This window comes from Amblyomma americanum, chromosome 1, assembly GCF_052857255.1.
Source record: "Amblyomma americanum isolate KBUSLIRL-KWMA chromosome 1, ASM5285725v1, whole genome shotgun sequence".
NCBI classification, from domain to species: domain Eukaryota; kingdom Metazoa; phylum Arthropoda; class Arachnida; order Ixodida; family Ixodidae; genus Amblyomma; species Amblyomma americanum.
The window spans coordinates 211,621,622-211,634,478 of record NC_135497.1 but is presented as its reverse complement, the minus strand read 5'-3'; the positions used below and the strand labels follow the sequence as shown (position 1 = coordinate 211,634,478).

The 12,857-nt window shown below is 47.5% G+C and overlaps 1 protein-coding gene and 1 pseudogene across 1 annotated transcript in view; one reads left to right on the top strand and one right to left on the bottom strand.

Annotated features, from left to right (window-relative positions):
• Positions 1-12,857, bottom strand: part of mdy (diacylglycerol O-acyltransferase) — a 206,274-nt gene that overhangs the window by 150,639 nt on the left and 42,778 nt on the right. The window lies entirely within an intron of this gene.
• Positions 11,711-11,835, top strand: LOC144116833 (U2 spliceosomal RNA; annotated as a pseudogene).

The following is a 12,857-nucleotide window of genomic DNA, read 5'->3' as shown; positions in this document are numbered from 1 at the left end:
CACATCTTTCACAACGAGGTTTGTCTTGTTTCGTTAGTAAGAAATTATGTGTAATGTGTGTATGTCCAATGCGGAGACGACATAAAATTACTTCAATAAATCGTTCCTGGTGCCTACAGGTCTTCCATTCACCCAGGACAGGTTTTACAAAGTGCAGCTTGTTGTTAACCTCGTTGTCCCAAGAGGCCTGCCATTTTTCTCTCAATTTATTCTGGACTGACTTGATGCAGTCCTTATGCGGTATGTTTACTGGTTTTATTTTTGCGTTAAGGGCAAGTGCGGCGCTTGCATCAGCCCTCTCATTTCCGCTGATGCCCACGTGGCTGGGAACCCAGCAAAACTTTATTGTATGTCCTTGTGAATCAGCTCGTATTACATTATGTATTATGTTTCCTATTAAGGGTTCAGTTGCATTTCTGGGGTTTATTGCTGTAATTACGCTGAGGGAGTCACTGTAGATAACACTGTTCTGTATGTTTTTCTTCAATATTTGTTCTACAGCTAGAGCAATGGCGTAGCATTCTGCTGTAAATATTGAAGCGCACTGAGGCAGCCTGACTACTTTTTCCCATTTCCCTAGCACTATCGCGCTCCCTACATAGAGTGCTGTCTTAGATCCATCTGTGTAGAAATCTGTGCAATTCTTGTATTTTTCACTTACTCCAAGAAACTCTTGCTGTATATATTCCAGTGGGGTATGTCTTTTTGAATGTGTGTCAGTGCGAAATCGCATACACCAGGAAACAAGTACCAAGGTGGCAACCTATCGGGTCTCTGGGCAACATCAGGAAGTGCATCTAGTATGTTTATTTCTTGGCATATTTCTTCAAAGCGGAGGAGCAATGGTTTTACAGCTTGAGGTTTGTTGGTGAACAGTGTTCTGGATGGGCATTTTGTAACTATGGTGTAACAAAGATGTTTCGGTAGCGACCTTATTTTCAGTACGTATGCACAGGTAAGCATTGTTCTCCTGTTGGTGAGGGTCGGTTCATTTGCTTCTACGTGAAGGCTATTTATGGGTGATGTTCTGTAAGCACCAGTTGAAAGGCGCAACCCGAGGTTTTCCTTTGTCTTTGTTATTATTTCCTTCTCTCTCTTCCAGGTAGGACATGACCTCGAGTACGCGGGGTGATCCCCTTCGCAGTTCGCGCACAGTGGTGAAGCATTGCAGTCCACGGATTCATGATTGTTTGACGAACATTTGACGCATGTTTGGCGGCCACGACAGCTCTGTGAGCCATGGTCAAATCTTTGACATTTGAAGTAGCGTCTGGGGTTTGGGATGTACGGTCTTACATTTATTTTAAGATATCCTACTTCTAGAAGAAGAAGAAGAACCTAAGGTAGAAGAGCCTTATGTCAAAATACTGGAAGATATATATAGCAACTGCACAGCTACTATAGTCCTCCATAAAGTCAGCAATAAAATTACAATAAGGAAGGGCGTCAGGCAAGGAGACACGATCTCGCCAATGCTGTTCACCGCATGTTTACAGGAGGAATTTCGAGGCCTGAATTGGGAACAGTTGGGAATAAGAATAAATGGAGAATACCTAAATAATCTGCGATTTGCTGATGACATTGCCTTGCTGAGTCACTCAGGAGGTGAACTGCAAATCATGATCAACGAGTTAGACAGGCAGAGCAGAACGATGGGTCTAAAAATTAACATGCAGAAAACCAAGGTAATGTTCAACAGCCTAGCAAGGGAACAACAGTTCACAATTGGCAGCGAGAGCCTAGAAATTGTGCCGGAATACGTCTACTTAGGGCAGGTAGTGACAGCTGATCCGGATCATGAGAGGGAGATAACTAGAAGGATAAGAATGGGGTGGAGCGCATATGGCAAATTCTCGCAGATCATGAGTGGCAGTTTACCAATTTCTCTCAAGAGAAAAGTGTACAACAGCATAATCTTACCGGTACTCACCTACGGGGCAGAAACGTGGAGGCTAACGAAAAGAGTTCAGCTTAAGTTAAGGACAACGCAGCGAGCCATAGAAAGAAAAATGATAGGTGTAACGTTAAGAGACCGGAAGCGCGCAGAGTGGGTGAGGGAACAAACACGGGTTAATGACATCCTAGTCGAAATTAAGAGAAAGAAATGGGCCTGGGCAGGGCATGTAATGCGAAGGCAAGATAACCGCTGGTCCTTAAGGGTAACGGAGTGGATTCCAAGAGAAAGTAAGCGTGGCAGGGGGCGGCAGAAGGTTAGGTGGGCGGATGAGATTAAGAAGTTTGCAGGCAAAGGGTGCATGCAGCTGGCAAATGATAGGGTTAATTGGAGAGACATGGGAGAGGCCTTTGCCCTGCAGTGGGTGTAGTAAGGCTGATGATGATGATGATGATGATGATGATGATCCTACTTCTATGGTTTCGGGAAGTTGGCTGGACGCAAAGGTCAGGACTATGTGTTTTGATGCTATTTACTTGTCATCTTTTCGGATGTTGATACGATGGACTTCGGTGACGTTCTGGTCTTTCAGACCCTCCAACATCTCTTCTTCAGAGAGGTTCAGGAAATCGCGTTCAGATATTACTCCTTTCACTGTGTTTAGTGATCGATGTGCAGTAATGGATACAGTAATGTCTCCAAAGGACACCATGGTAGGGAGTTTGGAAAATTGCACTTTGTCTCGGATTTGGAGGAGTAGGTCGCCACTGGCTAGCTTCGTCACTTTGTAGCCAAGGCCTAGGGCGTCGGTAAGAGATTTGGAAACAATGAATGGGGAGATTTTCCTAGCTGGTTGATCTGGATTTTCACTATGTACGAAAAGGTTACCAAGGGAAAACTTGTTTTTTGCAGTAACTGCGTAGTGGCATTGGTCCGCCCTCGTTTATGAGGGCGATCATTTGTTGAAGGAAAGGGAGCCATAAAAAAATTGTTTTTCGGTCATGGTGCCAGCCACCCACCACGGAGTCCAACAAGGGGACGGGACAGGAACTTGAAAGCAAGTCCTGACCACAGCAGCTGTACATCTCAACTATAACCGAATATGACGCATAGTTTTGGGTATGGTCACGGATTTCTAGTAATTAGTCGCCACTGGCCATTTTCGATAGCTTATATCCGGGGCCCAGTGCATCTGTTAGGCACTTTGACACAAGAAAGGGGGATAGTATTCTTGCCTGCTTTCCTTCTACTGTACTATGTATGACATGGAACTTTGGGAAGGTTGTTTTCTTTTTCGGGAAAAAGTCTGTTGCTTCGTTCCGCCCTCTTTTCAGAGAGCGATCAGGTTTTGAAAGGGGGGGAGCCATAAAGAAAATTTAGTTATTCGGTCATGGTGCCAGCCACCCACCACGGAGTCCAACAAGGGGACGGGACAGGAACTTGAAAGCAAGTCCTGACCACGGCAGCTGTACACCTCAACTATAACCAAATATGATACAACTCACGGTAGTTGGTCACATAAGGTTAACCCTCGCCGCCAGGAAAAAAGGAAAAGCCAAGAAGTGAGTAGGGGATAGGAGAGTTGTGAGAAAGAAGATAGGAAAGTGAAAGATGGAGGGGAGGATAGGAAAAGGCGACTGCCGATTCCCCCCGGTCGGGTCAGGCCGGAGGTGCCGTCTATGGGAAGCTGGGGCCAAAGTGGTGTGTTACCTCCGCTGAGGGGCCTTAAAGGTCCAAACGCTCGGCATCGGCTCAACCACCAGGATCCCATTTTCCCCGGACACGGCGATGCCACGCACGGCTAGGCGCGGGTGCTCGGGTCCGTGGTGATGCACTGTTCACCATCATCCCCCTGCGGGGATGTCCCTGCGGATGCTCGGGAACCCGTGGTGTCGCCCCTCACCAACGCCTGCAAGTTGCAGACGCCCCCCTGCGGGGAACATAAGGAAACTATCAACTACTTTATTTACTGGACATTGTATTGTATTGGGTTTTATGGCGCATAAGCTACTCAGGCTATCATGCGCCAAACACATGGTATAATTGATTTCAAGAATTGGGTGTCCTCAGTGAAAGTCGTTATACGGACAAGGACTCCAGGGAGTCCCACTGATCAAATGTAGACCTCAGCCTTCTCAGGGCTGAGAAAAAGGATGAGGTGTATCATAAAATGCGTCAAAGCATAGGGTAAGAATTTTTAGAAATAATAGTTCTGTGATATTATAGTTTCTTTAAAATCGCTGCGTCTTTCAGAAAACTAAAAACAGATGAAATTCTTACAAGTGGATTATCTCCTAAAAGCAAATTGTGGTGGAAGGGATTGCGTTCATTGTAAAATACGGTAAAATATTTTTTTTCTTAGCCGTTCGAGTTGTGTGCACGAGAATAGGATGTGATTTACTGTGAGCTCATCTCCACATTTCTCACATAAAGGTCTGTCTTGTTTTGTCATTAGAAAGTTATGTGTTAGGTGTGTGCGTCCAATACGAAGACGGCATAAAATAACTTCGATGAAACGTTTTTGGTGTGAGCATGACTTCCATTCTTCTATTAAGGGTTTCACTAAGTGTAGCTTATTATTTCTTTCAGTGTTCCATTGGGACTGCCATTTATACCTGATTTTACACTGTACCAGCTTCATGCAATCTTTGTATGGAATGTTCACGTTCTTTATTTCTCTGTTCCCAGCTTTCGCAGCACATGCATCCGCCTTCTCATTGCCTGTGATTCCGATGTGGCTTGGCACCCAGCAAAATTTTGTCTTGTCCCTGTGTTGTAGCTCTTCTTATGTTATGAATGATGTCACCGATTAGTGGTGTAACCGTATTTCTATGGTGAAGTGAGGTGAGTACGCTCAGAGAATCAGTGTAAATGATGCTATTCACGATGTCCTCATTTATAATTTTTTCTACAGCCACAGAGACTGTGTAACACTCTGCAGTGAAAATGGATGCGTGCTCAGGCAGCCGTACAGTATTTTTCCCAACTATTTTAAACCACAGCACTTCCGACGTAGTGTGGAGATTTTGATCCGTCAATAAAATGCGGTATATTCTCTATTTTTCGTTTATGGTTAAGTATTCTTGTAATATATGCTCATGTGGTGTTTGTTTTTTGTGAAACTGTGTTAATGTGAAGTCGGACATAGAGGGCAGGCAGTACCAAGGCGGGAGTGGGTCAGGTTTGCGGGCAATGTTAGGCAATGTGTCCATTACATGTATTTCTTGGCATTTCAGAAATGGTTTGATTGCCTAAGGTTTGTTGGTAAACAGTGTACGAGATGGGCACTTTGTAACTATTGGGCAGCATATGTGTTTCGGCATGGAACGAATTTTAAGAATGTATGAGCATGTGAGCATAGTTCTGAGTGATGGTTCGTTAGTTTCAACATAAAGACTATTTATGCGCGACGTTCTGTAAGCACCAGTTGAAAGACGTAAACCTAAGTTTTGCACTGGGTCGTGTCTTTTCAAGTACGATGGCCTTGCTGAGCCATACACTATGCAACCATAGTCTAAAATGGAACGTACTACAGAGCGATAAATCTGTAGAAGGCATACCCGATCAGAATCCCAGTGTTTACGTGAAAGGACTTTCAGTATGTTCAAAGACTGCGATGCTTTCTTTTTCAAAGCGTTTATGTGGGGCAGGAAAGTTTTTTTATCAAACGCTATGCCTAAGAATTAGTGTTCATTCTTAAAAGGTAACTGGGTTTTGTTTATGTGTACAGTGGGGCCTGTCTGTACGCCCCGTTTGAGTGAGAAAAGTAAGCCCACTGTTTTCCGTGTAGAGAACTGGAAACCGTTCTTCTCTGCCCATGTTGCCAGTTTATTTATTGTAAGCTGTATTTGTCTTTCGCATGTAAATATGTTGGAGGATGTGAATGCTATCTGAAGGTCGTCAACATAGACAGAATACATAATAGACCTCGGGATTACTTTCCCAATAGAATCCATATTTACTACGAAGAGTTGTACTTAAAATACATCCTTGAGGTACTCCATTCTCCTGAATAAAATTCTTTGAGAGGGTTGAGTCTAGGCGCGCATGGAATGAACGGTTGGATAAGAAGTCTTAAGCAATTCAACATTCTGCCTCGGATTCCAAGCTCGGCAAGATCTTGAAGAATCCCGAACCTCCAGGTCGTGTCATATGCCTTTTCTAAGTCACAAAAGACTGCAAGACAGTGTTGTTTGTGTATAAAAGCTTCTCTAACGGTTTTTTCTAGACGAACTTAGTGATCTGTAGTAGAGCATTCCTTTTTAAAACCACACTGATATCAAGAAGGTCACAAGATTGAAGGACAAAAGTTAATCTCATGTTCAGGACACTTTCAAACGATTTGGCGAAGCAACTGGTAAGAGCTATGGGTCTATAATTGCTGGGGGAGGTTGGTTGTTTACCGGGTTTAATAAATGGTACAGTATAAGCTTTTTTCCAGGCTGTGGGTAGTTTGCCTGATACCCAAATTTTGTTAAAGAATCTTAGAAGTGCCTCTACGGCAGACTGGGAAAGATGGGCCAGAATTTCATAGTGTATTTGGTCGGGCCCTGGGGCTGTTTTTTTTTTTTTGCCGGAAGAGAGTACTCTATTGATTTCCTGGAAGGTAATTAAAGTATTGTATTGTTCATTAGCACCTCCACTCGTTGTGAGTCTTCGTTTTTCGGCCATGTTTTTGTAATTTAGAAATGACTGGGTGTAATGTGACGAGCTAGAAACTGCAGCGAAGTGCTCACCTATTATATCTGCCTGTTCCCTTATATTTGTTTGTTTACCAGGTTGTGTCAAAAGTGGCATTGTGTATGGTGAGAAGTTGCCATTTAATTTTCTTACCTGTTCCCACATTTTTTTAATGTGATTTGACTGTTTATGGATGACACGTTGCTCTGCCATGACGCTTTCTCAGCACTACGACGGACATACCGATCTTTAGCTCTTGCCTTTTTAAAATTTACTAGGTTTTCGTGTGTGCGGTACCGGCGAAAAATACCCAAAGCTCTATTTTGTCGTTTTTTTTCATCTTTACAATTTCGTGTCCACCAAACTTTTTGATTTGGCCGTACCATTCCTGAAGACATTGGAATAGCCAAGTGTGCGGCAGCTAAGATACAATCAGTGAACTTTTCATTTATTTCATCGATGTCAATATTTTCTAAATCTATTTTTTCTAACCTGGCTTGTAATCTAAAAAGTTCCCAGTCGGCTAAAGAGAGCATCCAGCGTCGCGGTCTTGTCGGGGTTATTTCAGGTGCAGATGTTAGACTGATTATTACGGGAAGGTGGTCACTGCTGTATGGGTAGTCTGCGACATCCCCTTTAAAATCGTTAAAAATAGACGGCGAACTAAAAGAGATCTAAACAGCTCATTTTACCTGACGCTGGAGAGCAGTAAGTGGTTTTACCGGAGTTCAACAGACAAATATTATTGCTCAGAATAAAATCCTCTATAATTTGTCCTCGGGCGTCTGTTTTTTTCACTCCCCCAAAACGAGGAATGTGCGTTAAAATCACCAACAACCAGATACGGCTCTGGTAGCTGCTCTAAAAGATTTTCTAATTCATGTATTGTTACTGTGAGATGGGGTCAAGGTAAATACAACACAATGTTAGTGTTTTGTGCGTGAGCAGAGTGGCTGCAACAGCTTCAAATTTAGTCTTTCGTTTAAGCTCACGAGCCGGGACATCATTTCTCACTTTGATTGCAATGCCACCCGAGAGCCGGCTTGCGTTCTCTCGGTCGCGGCGAAATACTTTGTTTCTTGAGTACATTGTGTTTTTGGGGCCTAAGTTTGTTTCTTGGATACATAAGGCCACGGGTGCGAATGTGGCTAAGATGTCTTTTATATCGTTCAAGTTATTAAATAATCTCCTAGAATTCCAGTGTATTAGGAATGTCATTTTGATTTGGGGGGGGGGGGGGGTGTATCTGAAAAAATTAGGACGATTTTTGGTTTTTTTCTATCAAGAGAGCTCCGCCGCCGCTGCAGCAGAGGTGAGCTCGGTGTTACGTCCATCACCTCGCTAGAGGTTCTGGCACGCCGCGGAGAGTCCACGGGTGTACTGTTTGTAGGCCTCTCCCGACTGGGAGAAGCCTTGCGGGCGGCTGACCCGGAGGCCGCCGGGCCCTTTTTAGAGGTTGGCAGGGCAGACTTCACTGCGTCTGCCTGGGGCGCGGATGGCCCTGCCTTCGGCTGTGTGTGGCCTGGGCAGATGCCGAAGCCTAGTGTGGTGCCCCGCCCCGTCGCACCGTGAACAAGAAAGTTCCCTTAGTTTGTTTTAGTCTTTTCCGTGCCTCCTGGAATGAAATGTTTTCTTTGGTTTTGATAGTAATAATTTCCTTTTCTTTCTTCCAGGATGGGCAAGACCTAGAATATGCGGGGTGGTCCCCTTCACAGTTAGCGCACTTTGGTGCTGCATTGTAGACATCAGATTCGTGCCCATTAGATGCACATTTGGCACAGGTTTGGCGGCCACGACAACTCTGCGATCCATGGTCAAACCTTTGGCACTTGAAACACTGGCGAGGATTTGGGATGTATGGTCTGACTGCTATTTTCATGTAGCCTACTTCAATGGTATCAGGGAGTTGGCTGGAGGCAAAAGTCAGAACTAAGTGCTTTGTTGGAATTTCCTTGTCTTCTTTCCTGATTTTTATGCGCTGTATGCAATGACATTCTGGTCCTTGAGACGTCTAGCATTTCTGCCTCTGTCAGAGTAAAGAAGTCTTGTTCTGAAATCACCCCTTTGACAGTGTTGAGGGGTCTATGTGCACTGATAGAAACAGGTATTTCTCCAAAGGTTGCTATGTTTGAGAGCTTAGAATGATGCGCTTCGTCTCTGATCTGAAGGAGTAGATCGCCACTGGCCAGCTTCGTCACCTTATAGCCAGGGCCTAATGATTCGGTGAGAGCCTTTGAAACTAGAAAAGGGGAGATTATTCTCGCTTGCTTTTCAGGTACCTCACTGTGTACGACGTGGTATCTCGGGAAGATTTTTTTTTTTTGCAGAAACTGTGTAGTGACTTCGGTCCACCCTCGTTTATGAGGGCGATCATTTGCTAATAGAAGGTTAGCCATATAGTATGTGTGTTTTTCGGCTACGGTGCCAGCCACCCACCATGGAACCCAACTTGGGAACGGGACAGGAACTTGCAAGCAAGTCCTGCCCACGCCAGCTGTACACCCCAACTATAACCCAGTATGACGCAACTTAGGGTAGTTGGTCACACAAGGTTAACCCTCGCCGCGAGGAAGAACGAAAAGTAAGTAAGAGAGGAGAAGACAGGAGAGTTGTGAGAAAGACATAGGAAAGTGAAAGATGGAGGGGAGGAAAGGAAAAGGCGACTGCCGATTCCCCCCGGTCGGGTCAGGCCGGAGGTGCCGTCTACAGGAAGCTGGGGCCAAAGTGGTGTGTTGCCTCCGCCGAGGGGCCTTAAAGGTCCAAACGCTCGGCATCGGCTCAACCGCCAGTATCCCCCGGACACGGTGATGCCACGCACGGCTAGGCGCGGGTTCTCGGGTCCGTAGTGATGCACTGTTCACCATCATCCCCTTGCGGGGATGTCCCTGCGGATGCTCGGGAACCCGTGGTGTCGCCACTCACCAACGCCTTCAAGCTGCAGACGCCCTCCTGCGGGGATTATTTACTGGACAAGGTGGCATCCCCCCCCCCCCCCCCGCGATACTAAGGGGATGCCAATATTTATCTATCAATCTATCTATCTGCCCAGTAGCTCCTGTTTTGTTGATGTCGTCTTGGCATTTAGAGAGGTGGCATTAGCGTCGCGCGCACGAAAACACCCCGGCGCCGGGCGCTCACGCGTGCATGGCGCCCCGAGGAATGGTTAGTCAACCGCGACTGCTTAAGCGATCTTCTAACGTCACCGGCCTCCCCTCTTCAGGGTGGTGTGTCCACTCACCCCCTCCTCCATCCAATAATGACGCGTGCCACCGAGCTGCGCATCGGCGTCTCGCATTCGGCGCACGGCGCTGGCGCGCGTCCACGGCGGAGGCGCCGCCAGTTCCGTGCAGAGAGGGCGGCCAGTGCAGACAATGTCTCCTAGGAGGAAAGTATTTATCGCCGATGGGCACGCCGAGCTCGATTGCACAACAGCCAGGCGGGCTTCCAAACGCGACGGCCGCTGCGGTCGAGGCCGGCCGGCCGCAACATGCGCTGTGCGTGTTGCAGGAAGCCACCGACCAACGCTTGATTTCGGCGCGGAGGAATGGCGCGCCGCCCACTACTTCGGCAGGTGATGAAAACAGGCTGGCAAAACTTTGGGCAAAGCCAACACCGCATGGCAAAGCCGGCTCGCTCTACTCTCTACCTCCTCCCCTCCAACTCGCCCTCGAATTTACGTATTCTGAACCGGCCAACGTCTGCATTGCTTGCCGGAAAATCGGTTTTCTTCCGCGAGGTGCGCGAAGCGGGAGAGCTGGTACTTAGACGGCTACCGCTATCACTATGCAGTACACCTCTCCACGGCGCCAGTGACGATCGCTGGAGGAATGACGTCAACTCAGAGAACCAGATGCCTTAAGCGGTTCGCCACAAAGCATTCAGGGCTGAACGCGGGACACGAAGGCATGCAAAGAGAATGCGCGAATGATTCGGAGAAAACGCAGGGGCAAATCATGAGCTCGTTGCATACGTATGCACTTGCAGCTGCATTTCCATTCAGAGAGCGTGTGCCGTAAAAAAGAAAAAGCAAGGAGGAGAAAATTTATACCCCCTGTCCCCACCACACACACGTATACCACAAAGCTGTGTACACGTAGTTCTGTTTCCCCGTGCACCGGAGGTCCCACCGCTACTGCGTTCATGGGTCACGAAAAGCTTGGACAATACCTTCCGATGGCTGCGGGTCTTCGGTTTTATCTTGATCAGCCGCGTTAAAAGACCTCAATAAAACGGCGCCTGTCGTGCTCGTTCTATCCTTAAAAAAAATACCACAGAAAAATAAACCTTTTCACGCGGTTTTTTTTTTCTTTCAGAAAGCCGGCTTTCTATCAGCTGATACCGGCAGCCTGCTACGCAAATGCTGACTTAATCAACGTCGTACAAAGAACGCCGTTTTTTGGCGGGGGCTAGCAGGCAACCTTCAGCCGCCGATCCAAAAGGCGATCGTCACTCAGCGAACCGGAGTCTTTGGCCATTAATCGCAACACGCGGGATATTCATGTCTCCCTCCGATAACCGCGCCGCGCACACGTGAGCTACCGCGCTACCTCGGAGCAGTATAGAAGCGGGAAGCGAGAGGTTACATACTCCTTCACTAGGTTGGACGGTTGTATATTTTTTTTTTACCTCCGCGGACAAAGGCCAGCCGCCACTATCGCTCCAACTACTTTCCAGAAAGTAAATCAACAAAAGGCGCTGCGATTGCTAACGCTGACCTCATAATCTACGGCGCATGCGTGCACTATCGCCGTTACATTACGTGCGCACGCACACGCGCGCCCGACGGTCGCCGGCGGAGCGCCGCAAACAGGGGGGCCCACGTCAAGCCGGGCTCCCGAGACAATGTGTGGCACGTGATCGAGGGCGTTCGAAAACACACTGCACACAAGCCACTATGGACAGGGTGTCACGCACGTGATGCCAAGTGGCCTCCGCAGTGCGACCTGTACACGCACCGCTTATGCCATTTCTGTCTAGACTGTCGTCGGAGTAGTCAAGCGTCGACAGTGTGATACCGCGCGCTCGATCGCTCTTCTCGTGCGTTACTGCATAGTTTGGTGGATTGAGTACACTACCCCTTCCGTGTGAAAAAAAAAAAGTCGAGAAAGCTATGGCTCATACCTGATGCCTGATTTAATATCTGCTGCGGGTCCTTGGACCTAAGATATTAAGCTTATTTTTGGAATATGGCGGAGTGCTTCGAAGCACTCTGACACGGGTCGGCCCGGTATTGCACTGCCTCCGGGATCGGCCCTGTGCATATTACCGCGGCGCGTCTTTTTTTTTTTTCACTCTTTGCTCTCCTATCCTTTACCCCTCCTACTTTCAGCACGCGGCATCGAGCGTGGCTCGGCTTGAGCCAGTAGGCAGGCCCGTGATTTTTCCTTTTCCTTCTTCCTCTCAGAAACATCAGTCAGTCAGTCAGTCAGTCAGTCAGTCGAGAAAGCATTCTCGCCTGTGTCAAAGAAGCATGCGCTTGATAACAAAAATAATTGGTTGCAAGGAAAAGAAAGGCGCGAGTAACTATGTCACTTCTCGGTCGGCACCTCAATCACGCCGTGAAGGAAGGATTGAAAGGATGATGAGTGAAAGACGCTGCAGTAGAGGGCTCCTGATTATTATTTTTTACGTGCCCTATCACCGCGCAGCATACAGGCACCTGTTGCATTTCGCTTCCATTGAAAGGCCGGGATTAGATTCCGCGACGTTGGGATCAGCAGCTGAACGCCAAAGCCACTGGGCCACCGCGGCGGTTAGTCAGACAGGGCGTGCGCATTAATGCGTTCTTTTTGAGTTTGAGAGGACAAGAATTTGGCTCCGGTTCACAAAATCACCAGCGACTTGGGCATTATTTACCTAAAGGTGTCCTTTCCGTGGCTATAGACCTAATTATACTTAAAGTTCGATGTCAGAGCCATGTATCGTCAAGATATGCAAGAGAATGATGCAAGCCGCATACGGCCGCCGGCAGATGCTCGATCGCATGGCTTAGGACCGACTTTAGCGCCGTGGAGAGCTGCCCGCTGGGCCAAAGACCATGCTATAGGGTGTCTAAAAGGCACCAACTATCAGCCGCCGCAAACACACCGTGCAGTATAGTCTAAAGTCACTGGAACTTTAGTCTCGGACGGATCCAGCGGCCGACGCTACGCGGCGCTGGCGTCAGTCCAAAGCCACACGCTTGAATATTGAAGTTTGCCGGTGGCGGCACATGCATGCACGCGTGTACACCGTGCCAGAACAGGTGGGCATAGACCCAGTGTCCACGACGGTGCGCTGTTCA